Below are 24,815 nucleotides of genomic sequence, written 5' to 3' on the forward strand. Positions count from 1 at the left end.
CGTGCAATGGGCAGCAAAAGCAACGACCATCTCGGCGCGTCTCTCGACGCCGCGCCGCGTCGCGGAGAAGCCAGCTGGATGAGCTGGAACCGACCGAGCAGTTTTTCCCGGAGGAAGAGAGAAGCTCTCGCTTCGTCGTCGACGAGCGCGAGTGAGACGGGCCTTTAAAATCGTAAATCATTGTCCTTACATTGCACGCCGCGCGGATGACGGCGCGTGTGGGGAAGCGAGAAAGTAAAGAGAAGCTCAGGGAAAAAAAGAGGAGAAATCGGGAGATAAATGGGTAAACAGGTAGACGGCGTGGAGATAGGAATGGAGGGGTCGTTCAGAGAGATATCCGCTGCTCGTTATGCGGCTGCCTTCGGATTCTAAATTTCGTGTATCCGGGACGATCTGTCGTCTTCTACCTGACATATTGACCCCGAACGAAATGTCCCGACGAATCTTTGGGACCTTCCACGATTATGCGAAACACTCTCGAGGCCACGCAAGATTAACCCGCGGTTCGATCTTTGATTACGCGCGTGAGATAACACGATGATTCGGATGAATATTTATCGCGGTAGCCAAAAGATCTTTAACTATTTGTCGCCTCTGAATAATTCTTCAGTTCTGCGAACTTTCGATACGGTGTAATTTTTGCTTAATATAATTTTTCAAATTCTAGATTTTAAATGTTTCAGAAATCTCACACATTCAGCGATAAATATAGAGTCGGAATTTTGTTATGATTAGCGACGACTTGAGGCAGCGATATTCTTTCAATGTAACAAATATCTGAAATATACCGAGAATGCGCATTTGGCAGCGTGTTTCGTGGAAAGTAGATTCCGCAGTCTGCCCTTAATTAAGATCGCAGCAAAATCCGATTTATGGCAACAGTCCTTTATGAGTCCTCTTAACGCGTCGAGCGCAGATAAGCGACCGGCTTGGACCGAGTTTCCAAGTACCTTGCGAGCAGTCTCGCGCCGCTTAATTACTCGTAAGAATTAAATGGCGTGTCGTAAGTCTCCGCGCGGGCTTAAGTGAAAATCCGAAGTCAAGGTAAAAGGAAAAACGGCAGCCGTATTATTCTCAAGGAAAATTCTATCAAAGACCGAGACTCGTGTTCGTGTTTCCGCGCTAAACGTGACTGCTTGTTTCCGAGCTTTAGTTGTTTGTTATACGAATATCGCCTTTAATGTTACGATGGACTGAAAAAAGCGCAGATATCGCAGGCAACGAACTTCTTATAATTGGCTTCCTGCAAACGCTGCAACTCGGTGAAAATGTATCGAATTTGTTATTTGCGTTCTTCAGTGTTTTACGAGTTGTACAAGTTATACTTTTTGTGTTAACTTTAAATTTAACTTCAAATTTCGATTTCACTTTAACTACTATCCGTGATTTACAATTAATGCAAATTTAACGCCTTCTATGTTATAGCTACGATTATAAATTATAAAATTTTATTAGTTTCGTTTCCGTGTTATAATAATAAAATACATCTTCGATCTGTTCTTGAATTGCTTTAATAATTACCTCTCCAAACATTTCATACATTCAATCTTTATACAGATTCTTTATATTATTAAATTATATTTGTATTAAGTATTTCATATAAACGAAAGGCTATAATCTATGTCATCTTATCTTGTTGTGCTGATTATTTTTCGCGCCTTAGAAAGTTATGGCACTGTGAGTGTGAATGCCAGTGCAAACGCGTGGGAAGCACTTTCTACGAGACAAATTGGCGACATTATCGTGACGGTTATCTATGGAATCCATGAGCGTTACGATGAGAATCTGACCGTTGCGAGAATTTTACAAGCTCGATGAATTACGCGTTAGTTTCTGTACCGGAATTTGCAAGCCCATGAAACTCACAAAAATTTTTAACATACAACATTGTAATTAATACGAAATAAAATTATAATTAATTAAAAAATAAATCACAATAGTAAGTGAGTATAGTAAGAAATAATAATAATTGTCGAAGTATAAATCATACAACTATTATATGAAGTTGCGTGATGAGCGATCGAATGATAAGGCCAAGTTGATAACACTAACACAAATAACCACGAAGGTGAAATGTATTGAGTAAGCTGTTGCAAGTATTACAGCTTCCTGGCAATCACGAATTCATAATTGAACCAGTCTATATCGTGTCTATCCTATTCGACTTTGCGTCAATATTGCGGGGAATCTACAGGAAGGTCAATAAAGTTAAGATACAGTTCGTTTGAGAGTGTTTGCGTTTGAGCCTGTTTGAATTTGAGAATCAATTTCCCAGTGGCTTACGATTATTATTTCTACGCATCCACGAATAAGACACTGTCCGAATTTGATGTTAAAAATTGTTTAGTCTCTCCAATCTATTTTTCATTATTAAATAAAAAAAATTTAAATAAACTGAAAGCAAAGCAAGTCAATTAATTGATAATTAAGCAATTAGAGAATGTTACTTTGTTTAATTAAGATCTCGCATATGGTTCTCGTTCGACTGTGGGAATTCTGAGTTAAATATGTCAGAGCAATAGTACCAAGTTAATATAAAGCATCAAAAGTACTAATACACTAAAAACATAAATATTCTTGCCATATCGTTATCAGTCACTTAGCGTTAAACATGATCATCCCTTTCCCTTGATTTGTTTAACATGAAACTCGAGGTAAACGTGAGAGATGAGAATCATCCAACGGGCTCGTTCAGCGATAAACGTGCGGCCGGAATGCAGGCCGGAGAATGGCGAGAATTTCTTCGTTCGGGATTCGCAGCTGGCTCCCGCGCGGTCGACGCCAATGCAAATCGCTACCGATGCATCACGGAGCTGTCAACCGTTCGTTGGGTTCGCGATAAAGTTTCCCCGCTCGTCGTCCGCTTCAGCGGGCCCGAGGCCCGGGGAGAAACAGGTCGGGCACGACCGATACGCAACGCCTGCGTCCCTGTCTAACGTGCCTAACGTACAGAGCAAATCCAGCGCGTTTACACGGATTATCTACAAGCCAACGAGATAAGGCGCATAACGCGCATGTAACGCACGATAATATTTTCGAATGTCCTTCGCCAAATATTACTCCAAAGTGGAAAATCAGATTAAAATCTTAAAAGCATACCCCTCTGAGGAATCTTTCAGAAAAATGTGACCACACACATAGAAGCGATTAGACTACAACTTATCTTATTGTAATTCATAATACGCGAAACAGACTACAACTTATCTAATTATGATTCAGAAAAATGTGACCACACACGTAGAAGTGATTAGACTACAACTTATCTATTTATGATTTATAATACACGAAAGAGACGACAGAAATTATTTTATATACTTCTAGATCTCCACAATCAACTTTACAAAATCGCAAACTTCAATAGATCGATCACGTGATCACATTAAAAATATTAAATTTTTCGTTGTACAGCTTCAGGATAATTCCCTTTAGACTGTCAAAAAAGTTCTTACATGTTGAGAGATTATTGTCGAGTTTATATGCCGCATTATTTAATATGTCTATGAGCTTGTACACATTATAAATGCGATCTGCGCATTTTTGGAAGTTCTCTCTGAAGAATTCGCGCACCTGCGAACGCCATAGGTATCGTTTAAAAACGACTTGCTCGAACGAGACGGGTAAGTACATCATTATTTTGCGTTTCCTTTAAGGAAACGGTAACTTTTTCGCGAGGACAAGACGTGGACGAAAGAAGCCGTCGTCGCGGCGGCGTTTCTTTGGACCAGCGCATACGTATGCACGAGCGCGAACGCGACCGGAATTATTTGCACATTGCGTATATATCAAGAAATCTTACTTCGGCCGATCGCAAACTCGCCCGGCGAGGATTAATTAATCGCGGATAAAACGAAGCGCGCCGTCGAGAGCAGGCGCGCGTTGACCAATAGGGAGCACGGCGAAGTAGCTTCCTACATCGCCGCTTCTTGTCCCGCGACTTCCACGAGGAAACTAATTAAGACTCGATTACGTTGTGCATTTGCTCCCACGGAGGGCGTGTCGTCGATGAACACGGTGCGCGCTGTTCGTTACGTAAATATGGTCTAGTTGAGCACAAACTTGAAATTTGGCGGAACTTTTCCCTAACAAAAGAGGAGTACTTAACTAAATAATGAATAAAGAAAGTTATTATGAAAAAACCTGTACGGAAAAAATTCACTCGTCTACAGAAAATTTATAATCGTATTTCTAAAACTACGAGTCAAAGTCTTCGTAATTTGATAAAGACGTGAATATTTCATTGCGTCCATCCATTTTTTTTCCTGACGGGAGAAACATAATTTATAAAGAGATATTCCGGGAAAACGTACGCCTGATTAAACTTTCGGCAATAAAGAAAAAAAGAAACCGCACGAGACGACAAGAAATCTTATGGCGCAACCACGACGACGTTCCACGTCGTCGGCACTCGGTCGATAGTCACACCACCATCAGCGTAACCACTACCTCTACCGCTGGCATTACCACCACCGACGAGCCACCCACCCATCGTAGGGTTCACCCTTGAAAGAGCGCTTTCCAAGGGTGGTGTTGCTATCGACCCAACCTTGCCTCCCGCGAGAGCTGTATGCTAAATTTTCAGAATCAATGTAACCAGCCTCGAACACGGTAGTAATCTAAACTATGATTATTTTTTCGAAAAATACATCGCTCATTTGCTGCAACAATGACATAATTCAAAAATCACCCTTTTTGAGTTATTCGTACAGGGAAAAAGGTTGTTACATGTACTATTTACAGTTTGCAGTTAAATTGACGATGCTTAAGCTTCACGAACTCACCCGAGGGAGCAGTTGTGTCGCTATTGTGCCATATCATTTTTGTTAGTGAATTATATACGTTACAATACTGTCTTATCTCAGTCAATTTCAGTTGTCATTTTGTCGTTGTAGTGAGAACATCGTAAAAGTTGCAAAAAGAGTGACTTGCCAATACGGTATTTTAAAATTCTCATAGAAAGTTATAACAATTCAAAACTTTAAATCGTGTCTCCTGAAAAATGACAATTTTTGAGTTATGTCATTGTTGCGGCAAATGAGCGACATGTATTCCACTCTCGATGACGTTGATTACGACGTTTGAAAGCTTTTCGATATCTCATAAACGGTTATCATGAAATGATCACGCCGAGAGAATGCTACATCATACGTGTAAGTAAAATTGGCTATTCTAAGATAAACATGAACGTACCTGAATTTTGCATGAATTTCTGTACGTGTAGAGCCATGTATATATTTGTGCGTGGAACAGGATATAATTGAATAGAACAAAAATTTATTATACATCCGTACAAACGGTATTCATAAAAAATTTACAACTTAGAGATTGAATTATAGATCATGTCACACACAGATGTCGTAGTTGTTTTAATTTGCATTCTTTTGATCGCCTATCGTTAAACTTGTATTTTTACGTATGTTTAATTATGCGCATTTAATCGTCCATTTCCTTTCTTTACCAATAAAAAAAAGTTCTTCATTTTAATTTACAACGACGCGTCGTTAAAGTGTTTTTTAAAGCTGCAATTTCTAAAATTAACTCGAGGCGATCACACGAACATTCTATTACTATGTATTACACGCTTTAAAACACAGGTTGCCGGAGAAAAGCGAACAAAATCTCGCGCGACAAAATCGTATCTGCCCATGCATTACGCGTCTCGACGAAACAACAAAGTTATGATTTCATAGCACGCGATCAAACTTCCCCATTATCCTTTTTCTGTTGTTCCCATCATGTGATCCGTGAACAATCACATCACAACAATCACCGTGAACAGTCCACAACGTACAAAAAAAGATTTCTTTTGAAATAACGTACATTACAATAATTAATTATTTTGTACGTTATATATAAATTGAGATAATTTTAATCAATTCGCATATCCCGGAGAATAAAAATATTTTCTTTCTATTTTATATACAAATGTGTTGTTTGTTTGTATTCTATTTCTAACTGATCGCAAAGCCAGATAAACGTATAATAGCAGCACATTCATGCTTTATTCCATCTCTTATGTATGTATACCGGTACGGTTGGTTGCTATTGTGCATTGGTAATATTGTATATTTTATTCCTTTCCTATATTCTATCTATATACCTCCCGATTCTTGCTCTCTCGCGTCCGCATGCTGTTTCTCGTTCCTCTCAGTAAATCAGGCAGCCTGCGGCGTGAGAGACGACACTTTGTTCCTTTATTCGCGAAGCGCGCGTCGCTTCGTAGAGAGACCCGCAGATTCCCGAACGAAGAATCACAATCGGGGATCTCGCGGCGATCCACGGGGGTCTTCTGACCTCCCGAGAAGGGGACCTTCGCGTTTCGATGCAGATTCCTGCGGTAGCCCCGCGGAGAGGGGGAGGTAGAAGGTAGAAACCGACTGACACAGACGAGACGAGGGAGACCGAAAAGACGACGGAGGTACTAACTGATTCCCTCCCTTCGTTTCCACGGGTGTTAATTCGCACGACGAATGAGAGGCCGGGATTATTTTTCTTCCTCGTTACGTGGATACATTCGCGATTCTGCAAAAATGTGCGACCCACACGCGCATTAGCGAAACGCACGCGCGAATTACGCGCTGTTGCTCAATTAGGATGAGAAGCGGTGGTCTTTCTCCCGCGTGGGCTCTCGTTTCGCGGCGTAGGAAATGCGGAGGTGGTTGCCCCGCGGATATCGCGACAGCGAGGGCGGGCGCCATGGGGCTGGTTGAAACCTACACGGGTTCCCGTTAAAACCTGGATTATCTTAATTTATATGTAAGCCTTTTGTGCTCGTAAATGCTCACGTATTCAGCGCCACAGATTCCCCTTTAATAAAGTTATATGTTGAGTAACAATGCGAGTAACCAAGAATTTATATCTGCGCGTGTGTGAAACGCTGAATTAATTTAGTAATGAATACGTGTTTGCGTGGCATTTTTTAAATTAATTGCGCGTTGTTTGATTTGCGTTGTTAAATTCGATACCATTTATTAAAATCAAACATAAGCAAACTAATTTTAATTTCTCCGTGTGTGTACTATGTATATATTTACGCCGACCGGATGTGAAAGAAGTTAACGATTGCATCAGCGCGTGTTTGCATTCACGATTTGGTGAATCCGGTCGATGAATCCGCCTGAACTTTTTCTGCGTGTTATGGCCAGTAATGTAATGTGGAGACTGGTAGGTATGACGAATCGCTAACTAGCAGGTTAGCTCCATGAAACTGTAGTTGGTGCATGCAACCGATTTGTACTGGCAAACGAAGAGACTCATGCGCGGTTCCCTCCGATATTGTCTCGCTCCACGCTGGCGCTTTGTAAGGTAAACAAAGCCTGCGGGCTGCCCCGAATCGGCGATAAATCCTTCCTAATGGCGCTTTCTTCCGGTCAGCGCGACAAGGCGTGCGAGATCATGTTTCCTCGGGCGCGCCGAAAAAAGACACACGAGATGATTCTCTCCGTCCGTCTCCCCCGGTTCCCCTCGGTTTAAATGGAAGAAGAATCGCGGAGCGGCAACAATCCGGCCACTAACGATAACGCGGACCGGTTTAACGACGACGTAATTGTTATGTGAAAACCGCGCTTAGAGCGCGAGATTAACGGCGGTGAAGAAACGCGCCGTCGATGCGTGTGGCTCGTTTTCGCGCAACGATTATCGGAAAATAGTACATCTAATATAAAACCGGTTCGTATCATCGGAAACTTATTATTAAAATCATGTTTTCAGTGGTCTCGGATATCGCGGTACTCATTAAACATATAGTTTGTCATTTTTCCTAATTGCTGCAATAATCTTGTCTATATTTTTCAATACTTTGTCATTATTTTTTTAACAATTTTGAAATCTTGGACGTGTTATTGTAGATGGAGATAATCATCTTGTCCTGAGAATTCTAGAGAAACAAAGAGCGGATATAATATACATATAGATAGTCTGATTTAATGATAAGCATAATAAAATGCGAGATAGATCTTTACATCTGTCCATCCTGTCTATTCATCAACTAAATTAGAATAAGCATATTATAATACAAAGTTAAGAATAAACTTATCACACTTATGAAACAAGTTATAAAGAGAGAAATATGTACAAAAGTTATAAATAAAGATAAAAATTGTAAACTAATGCAATAATAAAGAAGAAGAGAGACAAAAAATTCTCATTATCCTATTATAACTGTACATAGAGTGACTGCAGTATTTTATACCACAACGAGCAGTTTAGCGTGAAGATTCGATCCCTCCACCGTAACTCGTAGTTAGTGAATAAGTAATGTTGTAGCGCGAGGATGCACCCGCACGCGCGAGTGAACGCATGCACGCACGCACACACACGCGTAACGCGGTTTCACCTGCCCCGACGCGAGGAGGAACACAAGACAAAGGGAGGGTGTCGCTTTCGCTCCTTCTCTCGTTTCTCCGTTTATACCGTGACGAACAGCCGCAAAAGCGTGGACGGGGGATAGGGGGCGACAGGCGGCTCGGAAGTGGGCTCGGCGCGCGCAAATTCTCTTGTAAAATGCTTCGCCCGCGAGGAAAACAGCAGCAGCAGCAGCAGCAGCAGCAGCAGCGCGGTAACTGCGGAAGAGAGAACGGGGCGAAAAAATCCGGTGGAGCGGGACTACGCTCGTTGAGCTTTTCCGCGAAACAACAGAACGGAAACACCGTGGCGGACGCGCGTAATGCGCGAAAATAATTACGTTTAACCTCTGCACGCCGTGCGCGCATCGTCGACGGAAAAATCCGCGTCCGTTACGCGAACGTTAACGACGCCGACGCCGTGAAAAATGTTGGGAAAGAAAGCACGGGAGAAATTGCGTGTTCCCGAGTCACGTGTCGTTGGATGTGTCTCGTCGATTCTATTTGACGACGTCGCTTGTTCCTCGAATGTACTTTATCGATCTTATCCGAAGATGTTACAGAAATCTCGCGATGAGAAAATATCGTGAAAGAACGGGATTAAAAGAGTGTTAACAGATTGTAGGAACGTACGGCTGACGAATCGTAGGTTCTCAAATATTGGATTTGGCAGACGCGATGATATCTCCGCTATCGCTATTCCGCGCTCTTATCAACAAATCCATATTATCGTCGAGTCTCTATCTCTAGCACGCGAATTTTAGATGTGTTTATAAGAAGTATATTACATTCTCTCCTTCTCTTGTCTATATGGACTTTTTTCGTATTAAATCTGTACTAAAGATTTTTCATATAAATGCCAACATGAATCATACCGCAAATACAAATATAAATGCAAATGCGTGAGTTACCGCCTGGTGATCGAGAATAACGCGACTAGAATGACGAAACGATAAAGTCACCATAAAAGGCACGCGTGCATTACCATGACACATTATAGACACGCAGTATTGTTTTGTGGAGTCTTTTATTGCTAATTTTTCCAATAATTAAATCTCTTTGACAGAAGCCTTTCATTTAGCAGGGATATTCAGATTAACATAAAAGTTGAATTGTTAAAATGTCATCAAATAACATAGCTTTATGTTTTTGTGTACCTACTAATTTCCATTTTCAGAATAAATAAATTAATATTAAGAGTAATCGTAACGTATTTTAACGAACCACTTCAATAAATTACTAAATCGCGATTGAAGAAATACGAATTCGATGTTGCCCGCGGAAATACAACGTTCCGACGTTCTATCATTCGTAAAGGAAAAACGAGCCAAGTTTCGCCCTAAATAATAATGTTCTTCGAGAACGCAAAAATACGACAATGGCGCTATTTTCCTAATGCTTCTCATCCCAGATTGCTAGACCGCGATATAACACAGAGAGCCACAAACTTTTGTCGAGTATTCGAACAAAAAAAGAAAACAAGGAGTATGCGGCCGATGCCGATGGCGCAGGTTTAAGCGTTCTCCGCGCGCCTCTCTCTTTCTCTCTCTGTCTTTCACCCCCCCCCTCTCTCTCTCTTTCTCCGGCCTCTGTAAACATTTCCTTTCTTTCATTAAGCCCCCTTCTTTTCACGACTTCGGATCGTCTTCACCATTCACGGATTTTTTTAGGCGCGGGGCCTGACTCTCGAGCGCGTCAAAAAGCCACTGGAGCCTCCGCGAATCCATTTGCAAAACGGATGGACGTCCTCCAACCTCCAACATCGCGGGGGCCGCGTCGAGTGTGCCAGAGTACACTTTTGACAAAGCGGACAAAGCGAGGCGGGCGAAATGTATTCTCGCCCGCCACCACGTCGAGAGATCCGCGCGCGTCTCTCGCGAAACGTACGTTACCATACGTTTCGATCGATTAACGCCGTTGGAAACTATAAACCGAGGGCGAGGTTAACGTAACGATTGAAGGTGAGAACGTGTCAGTCCTTCAACATCCGAATACTTTACTGAAAATGAAATTATGTAAAATAATTAATCAGCATACCTCTCATAGGTGAAATAAAAGGAAATCTCTAAACAAATTAAAAATGAACCGAGATAAATCTTTACTTAATAATCAAGTAAAAGAGATTTAATTATCTAGTTCAAGGTATAGAAACAATTTGGCGATAAAGGGGACAAATGCGAGAACTGGTAACGGCGTATCTCCGATCTCGTTAATGATTTATGGTCTCTTCCAGCGGGAGTGCTAGTATATAAAATCGCTCTATGCGGCTTAACGCGTTGTCGCCCTAAGCCGACCAACCCCCCTCGACGAAGTGGCCATAAAGTAATCGCGGTGCCCCGAGAAGCAAATTGTATCGTTTTTCGATGTTAAACGCTCGGCATGCTTAACCCGATTTCATCGTTTATCCAAAACTGGCGCGCGTTCGCGATATAATTCTCCTTCTCGCCAGCACTCGGAACGAGTCAATTATAGTGCGTTCTAATTACGCTGGCTACGTGGCAGCCTCGCCCAAAAGAGTAATAAAAGGACCCAAACGGGCGCTAAAATATCCAAAAGGATCGTAAGGAGAGAGGATTGCCCGCTCGTAGACGTCTTCCACCTGCGCGGGACGATATATCACCACAAACGAGAGAACCCGGCCTTTTTATTGCCTCGCCAGGCGACGATCGCGGCGCACGAACAAAACGAGTCCGCGGTAATTATTACTGTCCATAAGTGTCGCTGTGCTCGCGAGGCTTTCAATCTTATCCTTAACGGAAGCTGCTTTATATCTCTCTCGTGTTAGCCTTTAATGTAGATAAACGTAAAATGCCGCAGTATTATATTGCGCAATATTATATTTTTTTCTCCATGGTTCGCATGGAGCAAATAAAATCTACCGATAATCTCGAGCTAGTGAAACTTCGAGCTTTATTTATTTTCTGAAACCATATAGCATGAACTGTTGTTCGTTGATGTTACTAAGTACATTGTTTAAGATTTTTTGTCTGCGCGGGTAATACCCCCGCAGGGATTTAAATCCGCGCGACTCGGAGTACAAATTCCGAAATTGCGCGACTTCGGTCGAAGATTAAACTTGCGACTTCGCGTAACGAAACAGTCGAGAGTCATGCGAGCTCGGGAAACGATAAGATAACATCGTTTCAACAACGATCGGGGCGATTATCCTAAACGCGACGAAGAATATTCGAGGATTTTCAGTTATGGCGATGTGGAATTCTGTCGAGGATTTTGTGGAAACTTCATCGAGAGTTTTATGATAGTATAAGCAACGATACTGCGAGATATGGTCGGAATATCGATACTTCTGCTTCAATATTCCGATACTTTAGAAATGTTCTGATATTTTGAAAGTATAATTTATCAATATCAATAGAGAGAGAGAGAGAGAGAGAGAGAGAGAGAGAGAGAGAGAGGGGGGGAGAGAGGGAAAGAAAAAGGGAATCTTAATATCAAATATATGCTACGATGCACGATACAAGTGAACAACAATCTGCTTTCTTTCAAGCGAGATATAAATTATTAATATCCCAAATAGCAGTCTCTTCAAGTATCTTTACAAGTATTATTACAATGTTCCTCATCTCAGAATTTTCTCTCTAAAGAAGCTTAAATTAAGAAGCTATCAAAATAATAATAGGTAGTTGTTTTTAAAAAGCTATGCTGATAAGTGTCAGTATTAGAAGATATTGATATTTATCTTATGCGCATATACACAATACGTTCTTTCGATATTCATATCGGTCTCGATCTCTATCTTGATATACACGAGGCGAGGATAACGAAATTAACAACATCGCTACCCGGCTAGCCGGTGGGAGATTTGCGATGCAAATATGTACGATATGTCCGCGGCGAACGTAATTAGGCGTTACGACGCAGTTGCAAGCCTGGCGGCTTCTCTTTTCGGCTCCCTACGACGAACTTTACAAAGCAACACCGGCATCGTCCTTATCGTCGGTTGTAAATATCCGATTCATCCGCTGGGAAAATTAAGGCGCGATAAAGCTTCAGCGCTATCGCGCGCCGAATCCGAGCTGCTGCGGAGCGAATGCGAACGCGAATACCTAATCGCGAGCGTGAAAAATACGCGCGGGGCTGCGCGCTCGTAAATAGCCTGCGTGCGTGCGTGCGGATACGCGCGTGTGTACGCGGCGCAAATTTAACGAGAGTGCGCCGGTATACAACGCCGGAAGCTACGCGCGATAGTCGTAAAAAAGCCCGACAGATAAACGTCGGATGCGGTTTCGCGCCGTTTCTTTTTCTCTCCGCGGCCCGGGGATCGCGTCCCGCGGGGGCGTGGGCGTGTGCCCCCGAGATCAAACAAGCGCTCTGTCATTCGCGCGAGTCGACTTTTTCTCTTCGTGATTCACGTCCAGCGCATCCAGCGTCCAGCTCTCGTCGGAATTCGATTGTGCGGACACGCCCCGGGCGAACGCGATCGTCGCCGCTTTCTCGCGAACGCGAGCCGTAACCAAGGACGCTCGCGCGCGACTTCGCGTATTGTCGTAACGGCATTTATGGTAATGCGTTACGCGCAATCCTACGCCGGTACGGCATCTCGTTCGTATATGTGTATTGTGACACAGCAATGACACAAGGTAAGGACACTTATAGCCTCCTTTCAGAAATTCAGTAGAAACATACACGGTTGTTTCCCATTAATAAGGCAATGTATTTCCCTAAATTAGCATGCGTCTCTTGAAGAAGAAATAGCATCTTGAAGCTGGTGAGTTTTGAAAAGAAAACTGACGATTAACATGTTGACCGCCACAGTCAGTCCGTAACCGATACCTGACTTTTCAATGGCATCCTGGTGGACCGGCACCACTAGTGAGCGGTGCTGTTGAAATTTTTTGAAGCGTTTGTAAGAAATAAATGTCATCTGATATAAAATGTTGAATAATGAATGCGGAATATATAGATAATAAAGTATAAAATGCGCTATTCAACAATTAATAATTTCTGTTTTCAATCATATATATTACACGTATGCTTTTAATTAATTATACAATATATGCCAACATTGGCGGATTCTATATAGGGAGGAGGGAATTTGGGATTAAACCCCTCCCCTTCCAAGTAAGAAAAATCAGTTTTGTTGGATCTATTTCAAAAATCTAGGAAAAAATGCATTAAATATTAAAGCAGGAGTCTCACAACATCCTCGTTGTTGGTCCTGGAGTAAAAGCTAGGCACGATAGTAAGAAAAATATCAAACCGAATAATTTTGCCGAACTCCCCCTATTATCAACGTTAGGATCTGCTAGCGTATGCTAACGACAATGAAAATTTTATTGTGACAAGATATACAAAACTCACTGGGCTGACAATGTGTGTGTGTGTGCGTTAAAAGATTCTTCTCAGCTTTTTAAAACTCAAGAATTATATTTCGAAAGTTTGTAGCAAACTGGTGAAATCGCATGATAATACACGATAATTTATACACTGTTAAATTCATAGTGTCAAATTATACTCATCACAATTTGAGTCATTTTTAATCATTCCTATAGGTCGTCAATCGCTTCTACTCAACATGTCCGTTAATTTAATTAAAACAATGTTAATTTAACTAAACCAATGAAGTCAAAGTAATACTATTTTTGTGTTGAAATAATAAATTTCGATACACATGATAGATAAAAATAATAAAATGTTATGTACCTCAAGGTGTTGGTTTAAATTTCATCATTTAATATTTTACAGCGTGTTTATATATCATTATGTATCACATTTAATTATGAAATACGCTGATATCTAGGTTCCCTTTAATTCATCGCGTTTCCTGCACGTGATATATTATCGCGTGTACTACGCACTGTATGCGTTTTGCTAATACGAACTTCTATGTGGACTCCGAGGCGCAGAAAGCGCAGCAGATTCGTACAATCAGCCGGGATATTAAGCAAATAAGCATCCGCCATCCCGCGGGATAACAATGATTGCACTGTATTAAGCACTCCCGGTGTGTACATATCCGATAAATCATAACGCGTCTAGCCGCGAATCGTCGCGCATCCTGTCTGCGAATTTATTCTAATTCGTGAGCGTGTTGAGAAATTTTAGCTTTGAAATATCCGCTCCGTGTGATTACAGTTGAACCTCAGCTTTGTCCTTTTTTCGAAGAACTTCCCGAACTGGTGTACTCTAGTATAATAACTTAGAGTGAGTTCACCAGTTCAGGAAGTTCTTCCGAAAAAGAACAGGTGACATATCACGAAAGGGAGCATCAGGACGTTTGTGTTTTTGTTCAGGGATTATCCAGTTTCACTTTTCCTCTATAAGAGGGCCCTGTACTTTCTCAAAACGGTCCAGCTGACTCTCGACACAGCCACTTTATTGCAATCTGTCTAACTCCTCCGTTGGCTGCCGATAGCCAAGCGCGCGAAACATTCGCCGATCATCAATTTTTCACGTCACGTTCGAAATAGCGGCGGATCGTTCAATTTTTCACAATTTATCTGTCGAGTGAAGGTTATCGAACTCGGGCCGCGCCGCGGTTCCGTTTCGCGAAGGGAGAGAGAGAGAGAGAGAGAGAGAGAGAGAGAGAGAGAGAGAGAGAGAGAGAGAGAGAGAGAGAGAACTTATATTTAATGGGACAGAGATCCTTCTACGCACGGCTTTCAACTGTGACGACTTTCCGCCGGTGCGGCGTGGATTTGCATAGGGACACACACAGCGGTGGCGGCGCGGCGTCAGCGGTAGAGAGCAGAGAGCCGCAATCAAGATCCGTCCGAGCCGAATCCGGAGAAACGACGCGTCGCGTCTCTCTTTCTCTCTCCCTTTCCCTCTTTCTCTTTCTCTCTTTCTCTCCCTCGGGTCCCTGGTCCCTCCGCTTTTGCGCGAGGAGCAGCGTGCGGGCAACGTGGAGGCGACGAGGACGGGACAGGAGGCCGGTGGAATATATGCTACGCGCTCGTTGAATGCTCGTTTGCAGCATTCGCCGAGGGACCCGAGGGCCGAGTGAAGAGAAACGGAAAAGAGTCAAGGGGGGAGGAGAAAGTCTCGTCCGAGCGGGACGGACCCGGGAGGAAGAAAGAGGAGGATGCGAAAGGGTTCGGCGGGCCGCGCCGCGCCGGTGAGGCTGGTCAATGAGAGACCGCGGCGGCGGCGGCGGCGGCGGCGGCTATCGAGCAACCCTTCTCGAAAACAAAGCCGGATTCTCACCTTGATTTATCGCGGTACTCCCGCTGTGCTGCTCCGCTCCGCTCCGCTCCTAACCGAATGCCAGTCGCAGCCGCCGCGCCTGGTAGCCGCTCTCGCGCCCCGGCGAGAATTAATCCATTGTCTCCCTCGTGCGTCCTGATAAAAACGCACCGGCCGGCGCGCACGATTCTAATATACACGCCGGGGTCCCGGGGTATACACGATAATAAACCCAGTTCGACGTCGATAGTCACTTGCCACGGCTGCCCGTGAACAGAGGCGCGCGCGATACGCGAACGATCGAGAAACACTAAATCAGATCCGTAAACATCGGGCGGCGGTTACTTACGTCCGCGCGCGCGCGCGCGCGCGCACATGGGAAACGTGGCGCGATGCGCGATGCGCGACGGGCGCGCTGGTATGCGTACTCCGAATCGCGGCTTTACGCACAGGCAGGGCACAACGGACGGTTTCTCCGAATATTTTGTTACACGCTGGAGCAGGCGGCGGCAGCGCGCGCGCGCTCGCTCGCTCGCTCGCTCCACGGAATGACCGAGAGCGCGACGCGAGAAAGAGGAACTCGCGGCCGGAGGAAACGTGGCGCGCGCGACCCTACCACGACGACGGACACGGACTCACTGACTCCGAGCTCCGAGCTCCGAGCCGAGCTCCGCCGATGCGACCGCGACGCGAACCCGAGCGAGGAGACACGAACGTCACGAACGCGAGAGAGGCTCTACGGAGTCGACGACGAAGGCGGAGCGATCGCGATCACTGCCGGCCGCGGCGGGAAAGAGAGAGAGAGAGAGAGAGAAAGAACGAGCGGCGGCTGGAGCTCTCGGGCGTTTCCGCCGGTTCTCGGCCGCGGCTACCGGCCCCTCGGTTTCCCCCTACCGGCGGCTTTCTGCTGGTACGGTATATGCTAGCGAACCGTGCGGCGTGCAGCGTTATGTATCTCTCTCGTCCCTCGGACGCTGCTTGCCGCCGCTGCAGCCACGATTCGACTCTGTTTAACTATGCACGCTCGCTCGCTCGCTCGCACGCGCGCGCGCGCGCGTGTGTGTGGATACGTGCATACCCGCGAGGAGTCGCGCACCTCCGGCGTGTGGTGCACGCTGCACAGTGCACACCTGTGTGCACGTACACACGTACACACGAGCGCGTGCACACGATGCGGAACGCGCGATGCATCCATCCCCCTCCGGTGTATCGCCGGGGCCACACACCACACACGCGCGCGATGATGTCACACACACGGTTCTGGCTCGACGCCGTGTGGCGTGGATAACGAGAGACGGTCGGCAGGATCCCTCTTCCCTTCCCTCTTGCCTTCTCTCTTTCTTTCTCTCTCTCTGCCTCCCTTTCTGCTCCGGGTCTTCGGGATTCACGACCATTTATTATCGGTCCACGATTCTCCTCTTTCTTCTCTCCCTCTCCCTCTCTCTCTTTCTCTCGTTTTCCTTCCAAGCTGAGCGACTTACTGCTTTCTTTTTGGGCTGGTTACGAGCGGCGAGACGCGGTCATCTCCTCGGCTCGTAGGTGGATTCGCTCTCGCGCGGTATTAACGACGTCTCGCGTAGGTACGGTCACGACCGGTTCCGAGGAAGAGCCTACCTACCTCCTCGTATCGAGATCGGGGCTCGAGGACACGAGGCGGGCGAGTTCGACGATCCCGGGCCCGGGTCCGTCCGCGTGCGCGGGTCGACGCGATAAACTTTCCAATTCGCGTGTCGCTTGTTGGCGAATGATACCCGCGAACGGATTCGTCGCCGCATGACGGTGGACTTCGCCAATAAAGGCATGATTAAAACGGCCGACTGTACCGAGAGAGGCGAATTAATAAGTAACACCATCGTCGTCGTCGTCGTCGTCCGGAACACCTGCGAGATATGAAGCCGCTTAAACGCCGCGAGAAGCTTTTTGTCGCGGGATTCCGGCTAAAAATACCGTCGGCCTTCGTTTTTTCTGCCTGACTGCTCACCATTCCGTTCGTTATCGCGTCCAAGAGTGACGCCGATGTAAAATGGAGCCGTCCAGCATCATTGCGCGGAAAGAAAAAGAGAAAGGGGGGAGGGGAGAGAGAGAATATCGCATAACTGTCTGCCACCGAATTTTATGCGCTTTAGCGAGCGTCACGTTGCGCCCACGGTATGGACGTTCATGGCAGACACGCGTGCGAAAAATTAGGCGTGCGAGAGGTGTCGTTTATGTGTGTCAAAAGAGAAAAAAAAAAGGCCTGGGAACTGGCATGTTTATTACGGCCGTAAACTCGTACGCAATATGCGAGAAGCCGAATATTATATTGCACGCCGGATCTTCTGTAACTCCGAATTTTGTAATGTATGTGTTCCGAGGTTTTTATTTTTATGCGAGGTATAGCCACAATGTGGATGATGGTATGATAAGGCAAGAGTACCCAATTATAAAGTTGGAGGACAAAACTTTATACGCTGCTTTATTTTGAGTGTACCCCTGTTCAATATTAAGGGACGAAATTTAAACCAATATCTCGAGTTAAATAACATTTTGTTATTTTTAACTATCATGTGTATCGAAATCTATTATTTTAATACAAAACAGTATTATTTTAACTCCATTGGTTTAGTTAAATTAACATTCTTTTAGTTATATTAACGACATGTTGAGTTGGAGCAGTAGCGACCTAAATGACTAAAATTGAGTATAATTAGACTCTACGAATTTAACAGGGGGTGGCTTTGATTTTAGTCGAAACTTAATTCAGAAGGAATATAATGTAGAAAAAGTAATTGAACAAGAGTTATGGACAGAGTCAAACCGTTTCCTACATAAAAATCAGTTCCAAACACGTCGAAGAAACTAAGCTGCGCATATTGGCGATAGCATATCTTGGATATGCCAATAGCAATAGTCTCTCATGGATTCATTCATGCTAAACATTCGTTCCGACGCCCTCAATGTCAAACGAATTCCATATCGTATCGCGATCCGACGTCAATCCCTCGGAAACCTTTCTTCGCTCGCGCACAAACGTCACTATGAATATGCTTCTCGCGAGTACGTAATAGGTTTTTCCGTACCGATATCGTCGGTTTTTCCTTTCGGGTGACAGTAATATCCTCGTAGTGGCCGGTATTCGCGACGGACTGCGAGGGAACACAGGGCCCTCAGGGCCACGGTGCTTTTCCCCGTTGCATTGGGCGGATGAGAAAATGACAGGGGGGAAGGTTTTGGGTTGGCGATTTCGCCGTCGGCGTCCGCGCGTCCGCGCGTCTGCATCTCGACGTCTCGCAAAGGAACAGCGACGACGATCGGTTCGGGACAGGTTCCGATTACCATTTCGCGAGGCCTCAGACGTAGAGAGTCTAGACGCTACTCTCGGCCGGACCGGGCGGCGAATGTAATTCCCCGTACGAGCCAGGTGGTCCGTTGCAATCTCTCGGCCGGTAATCGGATCGAAAGGGTAAGAATGAGGGAGGGGAAATGGCTCTCGACGGGAGTTTAAAGGTCAAAAGAGGAATGGCGATTCGAGGCTGCGCGAATTCCTCTTCGCGAGTTTGCGGTCGCAGGAGCTTAGATCTAATTTCACAACGGGTTGCATTTTAGTGCATGATCGTCCGCAAGGTGCAACGAATGGCGTGAGATGCGACGGATTTATTTCTAATGTAGCCGCGATGATTTAACGCATATGGTTAAAAATCCCTTTAAATCACTAGTCGCGTTGTGAGAACCGCTGCAACCTAATATATAATAGACTGTTTTGCTGACGTGATTTATCAGAACGCGCCTATTTGCGAGAGTGATTTACAGAGCGCGGTGGTAATTTCTTTAACAATAAGATGATAAGCAGAGTCGCGTAGTCCAAACGATAACATTTATGCGAATCTATTTATTCTTTCAATTTATTGCTTTCATATATCTGTCATACTTTAATCTTTTCATTGTTATAAGGAAAATTATAAATAGAGTAAAGCAGTGTATTGCCATCATATTTCATCTTTGTTAAATATATTCTCCTCAATAACAAAACGTACTCTAAGTAAAGTAATTTTTTCATAAATTTTTCCCTTTCATAATACAAGAGATACTCGATATTGCTACCTCGAAAAGTTTGATAAAGAAATTCGATAAAGAAAGTATCGATACTGCCGTTTCCACTAAATCTGAGCGAATGTTTCCTAGACGTTTCCTAGGTAGAGACAGTGTTGTATGTACAATGTTTGGCAAGACGAAGTTTTCCGGGGGAGTGCGGATAGTCAATACCGTCGAGACGCATAGAGACGAGGGAGACATATAGAGACGCGGAAACGGTTCCCGACACATATTGAAGTCTACGTTGAGATATTCGCCCCCTGTGGATTTTCGGCTACGTTATATACCGCGTTCCGTGCCCGCGCCCGCGCCCGCGCCCGCGCTCATTGTTGGGTCACGGTTGACAGTTACGCTCGGCGTCCACCAGCCCAGCCGGCGAAGCCAAAACAGGGGGATTCTCGAGGGAGGTCTCGTCGGGTCTTTCGCAAAGGAACTCCGTCACCCCCCCGAACTTCGAGCGATGTCGCTTTAGAAAGGCATCCCCCGCCCGCTCGAAAAGCAATTTATCTTGAGAAACCGGAGCGAACGTTAAATGGATTTCCCTTTCAGAGGTATTACGCGTTTTTATTCAACGTAAAATTAGCTTATAGATGCGGGGCGCGGCTTTCGCACCCGGTCGCTCTCGAGTGAATCGTCTCCGAGGCTCTCTTTCTTTGAGGTGGGAGGGGAGCACGAATCACCCGAATTTCCCTCCACGACCGACCCAAGTATTGTCTCACGCGGTCGATCGCGCGAGTCGACACGCGATGCATGCTGCGCTGCGTTTACTGTTTATCGTGTGAATCGTTCGAGGCCGAACTCCGGAGCACATAATGACGAAGGGGGCGTGAATAAATTACTTAGGAGCTTGTTTAAAAATCTCACGATGTAAACAATCGTCGGTTTTGTCGGGAGATAGCAAGGGGGTAGATTACGACTTCCTGTCACCTATCATCACATGTGGTATGCGCTAACATAATGCGTCGCGCTTACCGGTAGGGTCGGGTGGTCAGGGCCCGTAGATAACGCCCCGTTGTATCAACGCGAACACTGCACCCAATTCCAGGTGCATTCTCGCGCTTTCGAGGTTCTCATAATAATGCGTCACGCTTTGACCGTATAATTTAGTCTCGGCTCGTCCGAGTCTTGTAAACATGTCCAAGAGAAATTGATTATACACCGCTTAAGTGAATCTCGCGAGCCGTTTCTGAGAAGACATTTCCTAAAGTCGTTTCGATTTTTATAATTTTTCATGCAGCTATTTATAAATATCGGTGTAAAAAGATCGTACAGCCATTTTCTTCGCTAGCATGTCAATCAAAATTCATATAAGCAAATACGCGTCCACTATAAAAAAAATATAGTCCTGTTAAATCTACGTTCCCTGTTTTGAGTGGAGAGAATAAAATTAATATAAATTAAGTGCTTTCCCTTCCCAAACAAGAGACGAGACTCCCTCATTGAGGAACCCTCATCATATGTATGTTAGGTAGAGACGTTTCTTTTTTTGAGTGCCATCGCTCACAGATTAATATTAGGGAGTCAAGTGACGTTCGTTCCTTGCCTGCAGGTCGACCACGTTGGAAATGGAAGGACGATGAAGGATACTACCCGAGCGATATACTACACGAGCACTCCGGGGGTCTGTAGGCCGTTTTCAAGACGCAAGTCTCTCACATAGTCCTTCACTCGAAGATGTAGCCACGACTTTTTCGGCTTCGGGCTTCCAGACAACTTCCGTCCTATTATACACTTCTGGAAAGCGCGCAATCGCCCCTGCGTGCAGTATGCTCGGCAGAAGTTTGCAAACAACCGTAAAAAGACCGGCCCGCCCTAGTCGATCGGGCTCACACATCTTTCCGAACAATCGGAGCCGGCATTGAATTGCGGTTTTATATCGCTTCAATTACAAACGTTATTAAAAGATTGAATCAATCAAATAAATAACCCATAAAATATTTTTTTCGTTCTAGATATTTTTTTATTGTTGCTTTATTTTTATTAGAATTGATAATAATATTGGTAATTAAAAATAATTTAATGCGAACACCTTGTTGCGGCTCTGTGCCCTATCGTTATATATGTTTGATTTCTAATCACACATTTGAGCTTTTCACGATTATTAAAAATATTCTTTTATATAGGAGATTAAGTGTATTTATTCACATATGAAAGAATTTGAAGCTATCGTCATTTCAATTTCATACAGAAAATAATTTATTTTTCTCTATTTTTAATAATTGTAAATGTCTAAATATAGATTGAAGCCTTTACAAAACAATTGTTTCGAAAATCTTTTTCATCTGCACATTTCGAATACTTTATACGCGTTCGCTTTTACGTTTTATACGTATAGCGTGCAAATTTAAACATTACACTGTTGCATAAAATGCACCCACGAGAAAACTGTCAAGCAAAGTTTTCAATGAAAAATCTGTAATAACACATTTCCTGACGAGCCGGTACACCCTTCCGCTTTTCCGATTTTTCTGATGTGAAGAGCACACTCTTCGTTTGATTTATGCGTTTGCTCGCATATACATATACAGCTGCGTTATCGTGTATGTCGCACGCGATAAAAGAGGACAAACGTAAGCATTCGCAGCTGTCGACGGAGATACAAGGCTAAAACGACCTCGGTGAATATTCGACGATGAAACGAAACGTTCGGAAACGGCGCGCGCGCGGCCCCGAGAATAAGAGACGTTGATTCCTACAAATCTCGCGACAAAGTCTTGACGTTCAAGGCGTAGGCAGCGCGGTTAGCGCGCGAGCGAACACCGGCGAGCAAGTAACCCGAGATGAAAGGTACGGCGAAGATGCCAGAGCGAGATTTAATAAGTGCCACAGCACAGGTAGGCGACGTCTTAGCATTATAAAGCCGCCTACGGAGAGTCGGATTTCTTGCCGTTCCCCCGATAATTCTCTGTCCTCGTCGCGCACCGGGGGCACCGGTGCGGTGGTGCGCGTGATCGTGTCCTCCTAACGAGCCTCGTGGGACGTGAATTCGCCCGCCGATCGATGTATCTTACCGAAACGTATAACAGTTCGACCATGGAGCAGACCACTGTGCCAGTGGTCGCGAAAATACAGGATCTCGATTGTATCTCCGTGATCCATTACGGCGCTATCGGATTCTATCATCTGTGTTACTAGGCTGCGCTCGAATCCCTTCCCACCTTGGGCTTGTATCGATTCGAGGACAAAGGTCCTAATTAACAATTCTTGTGGGATAAGACACGCATAGGCGTAAATAATAAATATCTTATGAGGGAAAAATCGTACGGCTACGGAGAATGTATGAATCAGTTACATTATTTTCTACGCAATAAAATTGACTAACAATAAGTAGATCGTATTTAATTTCTTTATATCCTTAGTGCTATGAACACTTTTTTAATCTATTTTATCAATATTTCTGTATATTTTTTTCCTACTGTCTTATTTATATTTTTGTATGTATACGAAACATCTTCGTAATTTACTTGTGGAGTTTGCATTTTAAATTCCATGTTTCTTTTTCCTCGGTATATATTTTTCGCATGCTACAAATAAGACAGCAAACTGTTTTGGGCGTCTGAAAAAAGTGCGACTCGTCGTTATCTGGCGACGGAATACAAACCTCTGATCCGGTTTCCAAAGATGTAAAACAAGAAGCCTTCTCTGTTTTTTTTTGCGAAGATTAAAGTGTTTTCAGTATCTCTTCGGTTCCTTGGGAATCGAGGCATATGGCAAAACTTTCGTTCGACATTTAAAATATATTTCAACAGCACTCCAGTGGCACGGCCACTCTCTCCATCAGCTTCAATGGATGCGACTCTCGAGATCGTGGTGGGTCCTTCTACGACGTAAAATTATAGACGCACGGATGAGGCCCTTAATTCGCCCCCTATTTTCATGTAAAGTTATACATTCTATTTCCCCCGAACCGAGTGACGTGACAGCGAGTACTCGTTACACCGGTTCGCAGCGCACCTAGTCGTTCAGCCTTTTTCCACAAATAATATCCGTGACGACGACAGTTCTCTCTCATCGGTACGCGAAAAAAGAATGCAAATTTCTATCTTGCGCGAGGAACGCGTAATATAAACTCGGTTTGTCAATCAAATCGACGACGCACCAATCGTATACGGTATACGTGACTCGAGGTTCATCAAATGACGAGGTGTTTTCATTAGTATGCAGCGGTTACACGCGGCTATCATGAGTGTCGTTTTGGCCGCATGTCTCCAGTTAATTAAAGAATTTAACGATAACAGTCGCGAGCGAAATTAATTACATTCTATTCATAATTTCTTATGGGGGAAAATTGTATCGTGCCGATAGTTTCTTTACATGGCCTAGCTGCCTCTCGCGACGACGAGCCATCAGCGACAGATAACGAGGACCCATTATGACTCATAAATCAAAGTTTATATCGAGCGTAACTACATTTATTTAACATAATTGCATGACGTCTAATGACGTCGGTGAATGCATATTCAAATTTAATTGATATTCCAATAATTTAATAGCTCTGCTTTAAAATTATAAATAATTTTATAATAAGTTGTATAGAGTGCTAGATTTTTTAATGTTTGGGAAAAAAAACGTTTTTTCGGTGCATACAATAGCGTTATATTTTTAGTGTAAAGGCAGTAAAACTTGAACCTACATGGATTGCAACGTAATATTTATGTCAAGCTCTCGGATCGCGTACCGTTACATTTGTTAAACAATGGCCCAGTAAAATCCGTAACGAAATCTGTAAAAAAAATTACCGCATGCCGCGCGTGACACACAATGCAGTAAAAGTTAACGATATCGACTTTATACGATCGAGGGAACGATCCGAACGCGTCGTAGAGTCGCACAACGAGAGGATCCTTCGTATGCCGTTTCGCGACAGTGCATGCGCCCGGTTTCTCGATAATCGACGAGACGAATCGAGGTAAGAGAGAGAAGAGGAAATTCGCATTCCCACATCAGAGAGGTATGTACATACGTACAATACGTATGTACATACTCGTGGCTTACTCGCGCGCCGCGCGAGTTCTGTAATAAAGCCGTAAAGGACGGCGCCCCGTAAATTCGACAGAATATTACGGTATGCAGCCAAGCCCCTTTCGTTTGTCGTAAGACCTGTGACCAGTGATCACGCTGAAATTTACCGACGTGTCGGCTCTCATCGTATAACCGCGCGCTACATGCCTCTCCGCCGGCCGCCCTCGGCGTGTAAACGCGCGTATATATATTTATCAGAGAAACGCGTCGATTCGCTGGTAACTACACACCACCGCT

The 24,815-nt window shown here is 44.4% G+C and overlaps 1 protein-coding gene across 3 annotated transcripts in view; it reads right to left on the minus strand.

Annotated features, from left to right (window-relative positions):
* Fz2 (frizzled 2) overlaps positions 1 to 24,815 on the minus strand; it is a 72,131-nt gene that overhangs the window by 13,245 nt on the left and 34,071 nt on the right. Inside the window, exon 1 of one of the 3 annotated variants that reach the window (XM_071716694.1) lies at positions 15,507 to 16,204. The exons of the other annotated variants lie outside the window; for them this stretch is intronic. The gene's annotated coding sequence lies outside the window, so the exon portion shown is untranslated. Of the gene's footprint in view, positions 1 to 15,506; positions 16,205 to 24,815 lie in introns of those variants that run through there. 3 annotated transcript variants of the gene reach the window in all.

This window comes from Temnothorax nylanderi, unplaced genomic scaffold (assembly GCF_030848795.1).
Source record: "Temnothorax nylanderi isolate EJ_2023f unplaced genomic scaffold, tnyl_v1.0 TNYL_tig0190_pilon, whole genome shotgun sequence".
Taxonomy (NCBI): Eukaryota; Metazoa; Arthropoda; class Insecta; order Hymenoptera; family Formicidae; genus Temnothorax; species Temnothorax nylanderi.